Raw genomic sequence first — 11,822 nt, 5'->3', positions numbered from 1 at the left:
AAAAAATAATAATAATAATAATAAAAAAATAATATATATATATATATATATATATATATATATATATATATATTATCTTAAAATTGTATTTGTCCCAACCATAAAAATTAGACTAGCACACATGAATAATTAAATAAAATAATAATTTAAATTAATTTACCCCCCTACCTATCACTCAGGTTTGTTACCAGCCTTTGATCCAGGGATTTATTCTGACCGCCATATTTGGGGTCGGGAAGGAATTTCCCCCCCTGAAAATAAGGACAATTGGCTCATTCCTTACAGGGGGTTTTCGCCTTCTCCTGGATCAACATAACCGTAAATAGGTATAATATTTAGTGTATGTGTGTGTGTATATATATATATATATATATATATATATATATTTTTTTTTTTTTTAACATAAAAATTCCCTTTTACAAACAAAAGATATATATTAAAAATATATATATTCCTTAAACATATACTTTAGACTAGTACACAATTATAATAAAAAATAATTTAAAACTAACACTACCACACACATAGATTAGGTATCGGCCTTTGATCCTGGGATTTATTCTGACCGCCATATTTGGGGTCGGGAAGGAATTTTCCCCCCTGGTAATAAGGACAATTGGCTCATTCCTCACAGGGGGTTTTCGCCTTCCTCTGGATCAACACGGTTCAGTACAACAGACCACAGACTTACACATACACATATATATTAGTATAAAGCAAATTTGTTCATCACTGTCCCCCATCCCTATAAATAAACTCTTTCTTTTACCCCCTACATGGTTGTACTTGTCTTTATTTCCATTGGACGTCCATCTAATAAATGTTGTGTTCACGCTGCTAGTAGCCTCCAGGGCCGCCGTGGGGGGGGGGGGGGGGGGGGTACAGCCAGTACTCCAGTAAGGGGCCCGAGCTCCCAGGGAGGTCCGGCCCCCCACTGCAGCAGCCTCAGTAAATAGTTAGCAGACCAGTTCATGCTCCCGGCGGCGGTCAGGCACTCAGGCACTGACCAAGCCTGAGAAGGGGCCCGCCACTGCCAGCATCATTTTTATTTTTTAACATTGCGGGCCCTTTAAATACTGCTCAGGGGCCGCGGCCATGCCGGGAAATGTTCACGGACGTTCAGGCCCCTCATGCTCCCCTGCCGTGCAGCCCTAGTGGAGCAGGCTTTTGCTTTATTTCCTGCTCCACTACATAACCTGACACCCACCAGCGCAGCTGGGAAACTAAAGACTTCCCCTGCCCATCGCTGGTGCCTCCCATCTGGGTAAGTAACTTTCTGGGGTGGGGTGGTGGTGGGGTGTTAGAGGTTAGTGGCCAATTCCAGTGTTTCTCCAGCAGGGTGCCCACAGCTGTTGCAAAACTACCACTACCAGCATGCCTTTGGCTGTGTGGGCTGCTGTTGTAGTTCTGCAACAGCTGGAGGCACCATGCTGGAGAAACACTGATCTATCATCTATCTCTTATCTATCTATCTATTTCATATTTATCTATCCAATATTTATTTATCTATCTATCTATCTCATATCTATCTATCTGATATCTATCTATCTCATATGTATCTACCTATCTCATATCTATTTAATTATCTTCAAAAAGAAAATATTTGCAGCACTCAAAATAAGGTTATGGTGAAAAAAAGTGTAGCTTTATTCCATCCAAATAAAGCGACGTTTCAGCTGACTCACTACCCACTGGTAGTGCTGTTTCTTAACATTGGATATTTAATTATCTATCTATCTATCTATCTATCTATCTATCTATCTATCTATCGTTCGCATATTTATCTATCTATCTCATATCTATCTATCTCATATCTATCTATCTCATATCTATCTATATATCTCATATCTATCTATTTATCTATCTCATATTTAACTATCTATCTATCTCATATCTATCTTTCTATCTATCTATCTCATATCTATCTATCTATCTATCTATCTATCTCATATCTATCTATCTATCTCATATCTATCTCCATTTATCTATCTATAAACAGGAGAACACTGCTAGCACAAATATACAGATAAAACATGAAATGCTATATTGCTACATGTATACCAGGTCCATGCATTAGTTTGTTATTGTTACGCCGAGCGCTCCGGGTCCCTGCTCCTCCCCGGAGCGCTCACGGCGTTCCTCTCTCTGCAGCGCCCCGGTCAGACCCGCTGACCGGGAGCGCTGCACTGACATTGCCGGCAGGGATGCGATTCGCATAGCGGGACGTGCCCGCTCGCGAATCGCATCCCAAGTCACTCACCTGTCCCGGTCCCCGGCTGTCACGTCCTGAGCTCTCTAAGATTTAAAGGGCCAGTGCACCAGTGATTGGTGCCTGGCCCAATCAGCCTGATTAGCTTCCACCTGATCCCTGTCCATATTACCTCACTTCCCCTGCACTTCCTTGCCGGATCTTGTTGCCTTGTGCCAGTGAAAGCGTTTAGTGTTGTCCAAAGCCTGTGATCCAGATCTCCTGCTATCCTCTTTGACTACGAACCTTGCCACCTGCCCCGACGTTCTGCTACGTCTGACCTTGCCTCTGCCTAGTCCTTCTGTCCCACGCCTTCTCAGCAGTCAGCGAGGTTGAGCCGTTGCTGGTGGATACGGCCTGGTTGCTACCGCCGCAGCAAGACCATCCCGCTTTGCGGCGGGCTCTGGTGAAAACCAGTAGCATCCCTAGAACCGGTCCACCGACACGGTCCTCGCCAATCCCTCGCTGACACAGAGGATCCACATCCAGCTAGCCGAATCCTAACAGTTATCAGTATGTGCTGGCCAACGTATCCTTTTTTGTGTTATACATATGGGGGTGGGGGGGTGGAGTGGCTACCTCCATGTTGGTTCTTGCATCTTATAAGGTGCTGGATGTTCCAGACTTTACAAGCCATGTAACTGATTGTACAGAGGCACATTCACAGTGTAGGGTCCGTCTCAATGAGGTCACCTTATCTCGGTGGAATGGTCCAAACTATTTGGCCGCCAAATTGGGAGTGAAGAACCTCAATTTTTTTTTTTTGCATTGTAGCAATTTAGCATTTCATGTTTTATCTGTATCTTTGTGCTAGCAGTGTGCTGCTGTATTCTCCTGTTTATGTATATTCAGCCTAGGATCGTGCACCTGTTTGCCAGGTCCATGCATTAGTTTGGTATCAGTGGGGGACATGTATCAAAGAATTGACACAGTTTTTGTGTGTGTAAATTCTAGCACAAAATTTAGCGCAAGCTGTTTTTTGCGTCTTTTTTTTTTGTGTACATTCTGATAGAGTATTTCCTCCTGATGTCGCGATTTGGGGTACCTTGGAGTGACATCTATAGTAGGCACGGATTTATTAACTGCGTACTTTTCCTTTACACCTCAAAATTTTCCGCAAGTACCTTTTTTTAATGCAAATATAAGCCGTCTTGGACTGCACTTAGCGAGATGCTCTAAATCATCGATGTAATTTTTCAGAGCAGATTGCGGCGATTACTCTGCTTCTGCGTCTAGTCAGATTATCTCTGTTATACTTAAAATCTTTGCATGTACCTTTTAACCCCTTAACCCCTTAAGGACTCAGGGTTTTTCCGTTTTTGCACTTTCGTTTTTTCCTCCTTACCTTTAAAAAATCATAACCCTTTCAATTTTCCACCTAAAAATCCATATTATGGCTTATTTTTTGCGTCGCCAATTCTACTTTGCAGTGACATTAGTCATTTTACCCAAAAATGCACGGCGAAACGGAAAAAAAATCATTGTGCGACAAAATCGAAAAAAAAACGCCATTTTGTAACTTTTGGGGGCTTCCGTTTCTACGCAGTGCATATTTCGGTAAAAATTACACCTTATCATTATTCTGTAGGTCCATACGGTTAAAATGATACCCTACTTATATAGGTTTGATTTTGTCGCACTTCTGGAAAAAATCATAACTACATGCAGGAAAATTTATACGTTTAAAAATGTCATCTTCTGACCCCTATAACTTTTTTATTTTTCCACGTAAGGGGCAGTATGAGGACTCATTTTTTGCGCCGTGATCTGAAGTTTTTATTGATATGATTTTTGTTTTGATCTGACTTTTTGATCACTTTTTATTCATTTTTTAATGTTATAAAAAGTTACCAAAATACGCTTTTTTGGACTTTGGAATTTTTTTGCGCGTACGCCATTGACCGTACGATTTAATTAATGATATATTTTTATAGTTCAGACATTTACGCACGCGGCGATACCACATATGTTTATTTTTATTTTTTTTTACACTGTTTTATTTTTCTTATGGGAAAAGGGGGGTGATTCAAACTTTTATTAGGGAAGGGGTTAAATGACCTTTATTAACACTTTTTTTTTACTTTTTTTTTGCAGTGTTATAGGTCCCATAGGGACCTATAACACTGCACACACTGATCTTTCATCCTGATCACAGGCGTGTATTAACACGCCTGTGATCAGCATTATCGGCGCTTGACTGCTCCTGCCTGGATCTCAGGCACGGAGCAGTCATTCGTCGATCTGACACCGAGGAGGCAGGTAAGGGCCCTCCCGGTGTCCGATCAGCTGTTCGGGACGCCGCGATTTCACCGCGGCGGTCCCGAACAGCCCGACTGAGCAGCCGGGATACTTTCAGTTTCACTTTAGAAGCGGCGGTCAGCTTTGACCGCCGCTTCTAAAGGGTTAATATCGCACATCGCCGCGATCGGCGATGTGTGGTATTAGCCGCGGGTCCCGGCCGTTGATTAGCGCCGGGACCCACGCGATATGATGCGGGATCGCGGCGCGATCCCGCTTCATATCGCAGGAGCCGGCGCAGGACGTAAATATACGTCCTGCGTCGTTAAGGGGTTAAGGACTCAGGGTTTTTCCGTTTTTGCACTTTCGTTTTTTCTTCCTTACCTTTAAAAAATCATAACCCTTTCAATTTTCCACCTAAAAATCCATATTATGGCTTATTTTTTGCGTCGCCAATTCTACTTTGCAGTGACGTTAGTCATTTTACCCAAAAATGCACGGCGAAACGGAAAAAATAAATCATTGTGCGACAAAATCGAAAAAAACCCTCAATTTTGTAACTTTTGGGGGCTTCCGTTTCTACGCAGTGCATATTTCAGTAAAAATTACACCTTATCATTATTCTGTAGGTCCATACGGTTAAAATGATACCCTACTTATATAGGTTTAATTTTGTCGCACTTCTGGAAAAAATCATAACTACATGCAGGAGAATGTATACGTTTAAAAATGTCATCTTCTGACCCCTATAACTTTTTTATTTTTCCACATACGGGGCGGTATGAGGACTCATTTTTTGCGCCGTGATCTGAACTTTTTATCGGTATGATTTTTGTTTTGATCGGACTTTTTTATCACTTTTTATTAATTTTTTAATGTTATAAAAAGTGACCAAAATACGCTTTTTTGGACTTTGGAATTTTTTTTGCGCGTACGCCATTGACCGTACGGCTTAATTAATGATATATTTTTATAGTTCGGACATTTACGCACGCGGCGATACCACATATGTTTATTTATTTATTTTTTTACACTGTTTTATTTTTTTTATGGGAAAAGGGGGGTGATTCAAACTTTTATTAGGGAAGGGGTTAAATGACCTTTTTAACACTTTTCTTTTACTTTTTTTTTGCAGTGTTATAGGTTCCATAGGGACCTATAACACTGCACACACTGATCTCTCATCCTGATCACAGGCGTGTATTAACACGCCTGTGATCAGCATTATCGGCGCTTGACTGCTCCTGCCTGGATCTCAGGCATGGAGCAGTCATTCGTCGATCGGACACCGAGGAGGCAGGTAAGAGCCCTCCACCGGTGTCCGATCAGCTGTTCGGGATGCCGTGATTTCACCGCGGCGGTCCCGAACAGCCCGACTGAGCAGCCGGGATAATTTCAGTTTCACTTTAGAAGCGGCGGTCAGCTTTGACCGTCGCTTCTAAAGGGTTAATACCGCACATCGCCGCGATCGGCGATGTGTGGTATTAGCCGCGGGTCCCGGCCGTTGATTAGCGCCGGGACCGACGCGATATGATCATATCGCGGGAGCCGGCGCAGGACGTAAATATACGTCCTGCGTCGTTAAGGGGTTAAAAACAATGTAATGATTATGGACACTTGTGATCACCCGGCTGCGGGAGTTTATAGGACTACAACTCCCGTCATGGACAGACTCTGCCCATGATGGGAGTTGTAGTCCAGGGGCTGAGGTGCATATCGCACTGGGTCATTCTGCAGAGACCAGCTGCGAACCGCATTTATTAACTTAAAAAGCCGGCGGCACATGCGGCTCCACTGCTCTGCCCACGGCTCCTGTATACACTGTCATAATTCATAATCCCCGCCGCATGGATACAGGAGCTCTGATTGGTCAATAGCTATCCATAAATCAAAAACGTAAGAATAAGTATAAGTGGTCCTACGTAAACCACTAGATTTAGAAGACAAGTCCATCCAGCATTGGAAACAACAAAATAGAGAGTATCTTTCTCAGGATGTGCTATAAAACGTAACCTTTAATTATTATTACTAAGTTAAAAAGGTAAATTACTTAGTGTTGTTAATATGAAATTGCACAATGGCAAAAAAAGAAGTTAGGTATGCACTGGCTAAGTGCGGCTGGGCCCAGCCACACACAGTCCCGCACATAAACTGTTAAAAAACAGTGTCAGAAACTCTAAATATACCGCCAACGCGTTTCTACCACCAGTCTTGGTGGTGTCATCAGGGAGGTATATGCAAAAGACAAACATAACTTCACATAGAAATGGAGCCCACTGAGGTCAAGTAAGTGGGGCTGTTTAAATCAAGACAACTATATAATGCTGTGGACACGATTATAGCCACAACGAGTCGCAAGAATCGGAGGCAATTTCAAGGCAGCCTCTAAAAGTTGCCGAATAATATGAAACAATTAGCCCATGGACCCAAACGACAGAATCATATGCAAAATATATGGCTAAATCTGCGCTGTGACAGTCCTGTAAGGGAAAAGAAATTGTAATTCCTCATATGTATGAATATGTCCCAAGGCTCAATTGTTCAGATGCCGCTGATATTGTGCATCACCTGCAAAATAAAGCAAAATAATCCCACTCACAAAAGTGTCCTGTGGAGAGAATTTTCTATAGATCTGTACGGTGACAGACTATAGTACTCATGGTTACTGCAGTTAAACAGTTGTCCGGCGTGAGACACCTGCATCCAGCAGGGAGACGGGAATTACCAGCTCTCTCGCAGGTTCCAGCGAGCGTGTGGCGTCTGACGTCACATCCGCTCATGTCCGCGGCTAAGTATGTGCCAGGCCCCGCCCCCGGTCGACGCAACCACCGAGGGCGTGTGCAGTAGCCCACGTCAGAGCCGATGCCTAATCACTTAGCGTCACGGAGCGCTGATGTGGACAGATGGCTAAGACCTACCTGTCAAATACCTTAATATCTGTCCACATCAGCGCTCCGTGCTGAGAGAGCTGGTAATTCCCGGCTCCCTGCTGGATGCAGGTGTCTCACGCCGGACAACTGTTTAACTGCAGTAACCGTGAGTACTATAGTCTGTCACCGTACAGATCTATAGAAAATTCTCTCCACAGGACACTTTTGTGAGTGGGATTCTTTTGTTTTATTTTGCAGGTGATGCACAATATCAGCGGCATCTGAACAATTGAGCCTTGGGACATATTCATACATATGAAGAATTACAATTTCTTTTTCCTTACAGGACTGTCACAGAGCAGATTTAGCCATATATTTTGCATATGATTCTGTCGTTTGGGTCCATGGGCTAATTGTTTCATATTATTCGGCAACTTTTGGAGGCTGCTTTGAAATTGCCTCCGATTCTTGCGACTCGTTGTGGCTATAATCGTGTCCACAGCATCATATAGTTGTCTTGATTTAAACAGCCCCACTTACTTGACCTCAGTGGGCTCCATTTCTATGTGAAGTTATGTTTGTCTTTTGCATATACCTCCCTGATGACACCACCAAGACTGGTGGTAGAAACGCGTTGGCGGTATATTTAGAGTTCTGACACTGTTTTTTAACAGTTTATGTGCGGGACTGTGTGTGGCTGGGCCCAGCCGCACTTAGCCAGTGCATACCTAACTTCTTTTTTTAATGTGCAATGTCATATGCAATGTCATATTAACAACACTAAGTAATTTACCTTTTTAACTTAGTAATAATAATTAAAGGTTATGTTTTATAGCACATCCTGAGAAAGATACTCTCTATTTTGTTGTTTTCAATAGCTATCCACCAATCAGAGCTCCCCTCTCCCGGCGGGGATTACGAATTATAAGAACTGTATATAGGAGCTGGCGGGCAGTGCAGTGTAGCCGCATGTACTGCTGGCTTGTATAGTTAATAAATGCGGATCGCAGCAGGTCTCTGGAGAATGATCTGCTGCAATCTGCCCCTCTGCCCTTGGACTACTACTCCTATCATGAGTCTGTCCCATGATGGGAGTAGTTGTAGTACCGCAGCACTGCTGAGGGATGGCACTTGCACATTCCCTGGCTGCGGGACTTTATAAGACTACTACTCCCATCATGGACAGACTCTGTCCATGATAGGAGTTGTAGTCCAGGGGCTGAGGTGCAGATCGCACCGGGTCATTCTGCAGAGACCAGCTGCGATCCGCATTTAAGTTAGGAAGCCGGGGCGGTACATGCGTCTACATCGCGCTGCCCGCGGCTTCTATATACACTGACATAATTCAGAATCCCCGCCGCCGGGAGAGGGGAGCCCTGATTGGTCAATAGCTGTTCTCCAATCAGAGCTCCCGTGTTCCGGCGGCGATTATGAATTATGACAGTGTATATCAGGGGTTCTCAAACTTTTTAAACGGGGGGCCAGTTCACGGTCCCTCAGACCGTTGGAGGGCCGGACTATAGATAACAAAACATTAACAAATTCCTATGCACACTTATACATCTTATTAGGGGACTACCACTTTAAGTATGCAGCACAGTTCCCCCCACATTAGGTTGGCAGTATAGATCCCCCCACATTAGGTTGTAGTTCCCACACATTAGGGTTGGCAGTACAGTTCCCCCACATTAGGGTTGGCAGTACAGTTCCCTCACATTAGGTGCAGTACAGTTCCCCAACATTAGGTGCAGTACAGTTCCCCAACATTAGGTGCAGTACAGTTCCCCAACATTAGGTGCAGTACAGTTCCCCAACATTAAGTGCAGTACAGTTCCCCAACATTAGGTGCAGTACAGTTCCCCAATATTAGGTGCAGTACAATTCCCCCACATTAGGTGCAGTACAGTTCCCCCACATTAGGTGCAGTACAGTTCCCCCACATTAGGTGCAGTACAGTTCCCCAACATTAGGTGCAGTACAGTTCCCCCACATTAGATGCAGTACAGTTCCCCCACATTAGGTGCAGTATAATTTTCCCCACATTAGGTGCAGTATAATTTTCCCCACATTAGGTGCAGTATAATGTTCCCCCACATTAGGTGCAGTATAATGTTCACCAACATTAGGTGCAGTACAGTTCCCCAACATTAGGTGCAGTACAGTTCCCCAACATTAGGTGCAGTACAGTTCCCCAACATTAGGTGCAGTACAATTCCCCCACATTAGGGGCAGTACAATTCGCCCACATTAGGTGCAGTACAGTTCCCCCACATTAGATGCAGTACAGTTCCCCCACATTAGGTGCAGTACAGTTCCCCCACATTAGGTGCAGTACAGTTCCCCCACATTAGGTGCAGTACAGTTCCCCAACATTAGGTGCAGTACAGTTCCCCAACATTAGGGGCAGTACAGTTCCCCCACATTAGGTGCAGTATAATTTTCCCCACATTAGGTGCAGTATAATGTTCCCCCACATTAGGTGCAGTATAATGTTCCCCACATTAGGTAAAGTATAGCTCCCCACATTAGGTGCAGTATAATGTTCCCCCACATTAGGTGCAGTATAATGTTCCCCCACATTAGGTGCAGTATAATGTTCCCCTACATTAGCTGCAGGATAATGTTCCCCCCACATTAGGTGCAGGATAATGTTCCCCCACATTAGGTGCAGGATAATGTTCCCCCACATTAGGTGCAGGATAATGTTCCCCCACATTAGGTGCAGGATAATGTTCCCCCACATTAGGTGCAGTATAGCTCCCCACATTAGGTGCAGTATAGATCCCCCAAATTAGGTGCAGTATAGCTCCCCCAAATTAGGTGCAGTATAGCTCCCCACATTAGGTGCAGTATAGATCTCCCACATTAGGTGCAGTATAGCTCCCCCACATTAGGTGCAGTATAGCTCCCCCACATTAGGTGCAGTATAGATCTCCCCACATTAGGTGCAGTATAGTTCTACCCACATTAGGTGCAGTATAGCTCCCCCACATTAGGTGCAGTATATCTCCCCCACATTAGGTGCAGTAGAGATCTCCCACATTAGGTGCCATATAGATCCCCCAAAGTAGGTGCAGTATAGCTCCTCACATTAGGTGCAGTATAGCACCCCCACATTAGGTGCAGCATGTTCCCCCACATTAGGTGCAGTATAGATCCCCCAAATTAGGTGCAGTATAGTTCCCCCACATTAGGTGCAGTATAGCTCCCCACATTTGGTGCAGTGTTCCCCCACATTAGGTGCAGTATGTTCCCCCACAGACAATCAGCCTCCAGCCATACAGTGTATGGCTGAAGGCTGTATGCCTGTGTTCTGCCCCACTTCAGAGCTCCAACCACCGCTCCTCCGGTCCGGACATAGCAGTAAGTGCCGGTACCGAAGGAGCGGTGGTCGGAGCACTGAAGCTGACGTGCCGCTGGTAACACTTACCTAGCTGGCCAGCGCACGTCCTCATCACTGTCCCGCTCCTCCGCGCTCCGTTGCTATGGGCGCACGCACGGTGTCAGTGACGTCCCTGCGTGCGCCACCTTCCCGGCGGCCCCTGTGTTTTTAAAGTAAACGCGGGGTCTCCGAGAGCGCATCCCTGTGTCCCGAAACCATCTTTCGGGACACAGGAATGTACCAGGCAGCCGCGAGCTGGATAAATGTCCTCGGCGTGCCGCATTTGGCCCGCGGGCCGTAGTTTGAGGACCCCTGGTGTATATAGAAGCCGCAATCTAGACGCATGTACCGCCGCTTTGTATAGCTAATAAATGCGGATCGCAGTGGATCTCGAGAGAATGATCTGCTGCGATACGCATTTAAGTTAACAAGCCGGGCGGTACATGTGTCTATATACACTGACATAATTCATAATCCCCGCTGCCGGCTTGTTAACTTAAATCTGGATCTCAGCTGGTATCTGCAGAATGACCCGGTGCGATCTGCACCTCAGCCCCTGGACTACAACTCCCATCATGGACAGAGTCTGTCCATGATGGGAGTAGTAGTCCTAAAAGTTCCGCAGCCGGGGGATGTGCAAGTGCCATCCCTCAGCAGCGCTGCAGTACTACAACTACTCCCATCATGGGACAGACTGTGTCCCATGATAGGAGTAGTAGTCCAAGGGCAGATGGACAGATCTCTGTTCACATTATGCGTTTTGCATAATGGGAACAGAGCAGTGTGTTCCCAAGCTGTTGCTTAACTACTGCCCCCCATGATGGGAGTTGTAGTTTAGATAAAAACTGGAGGCTCCCTGTTTAGGAACACGCTGCATTATGTGCGCTCTTCCCAGGGGAGAGTGCAAAAAATGTACTAACCCATATTTCTTGTTTTCCTTTTCTTATCATTTCAGGCGGAGGATTACGTCACATTCGGTGGACTGCGACGAGGAACAGTGTTTTTTCTTTATTTCAATAAAATGGTTAACAAGGGCTGTGGGGAGTGATTTTATTTATTAATATGTCGTGTTTTTTATAATTGA

Source organism: Hyla sarda, chromosome 12 (genome assembly GCF_029499605.1).
Source record: "Hyla sarda isolate aHylSar1 chromosome 12, aHylSar1.hap1, whole genome shotgun sequence".
In the NCBI taxonomy this organism is placed as follows: Eukaryota; Metazoa; Chordata; class Amphibia; order Anura; family Hylidae; genus Hyla; species Hyla sarda.
The sequence above is the reverse complement of the archived record's forward strand: the minus strand, read 5'-3'. Positions refer to the sequence as shown.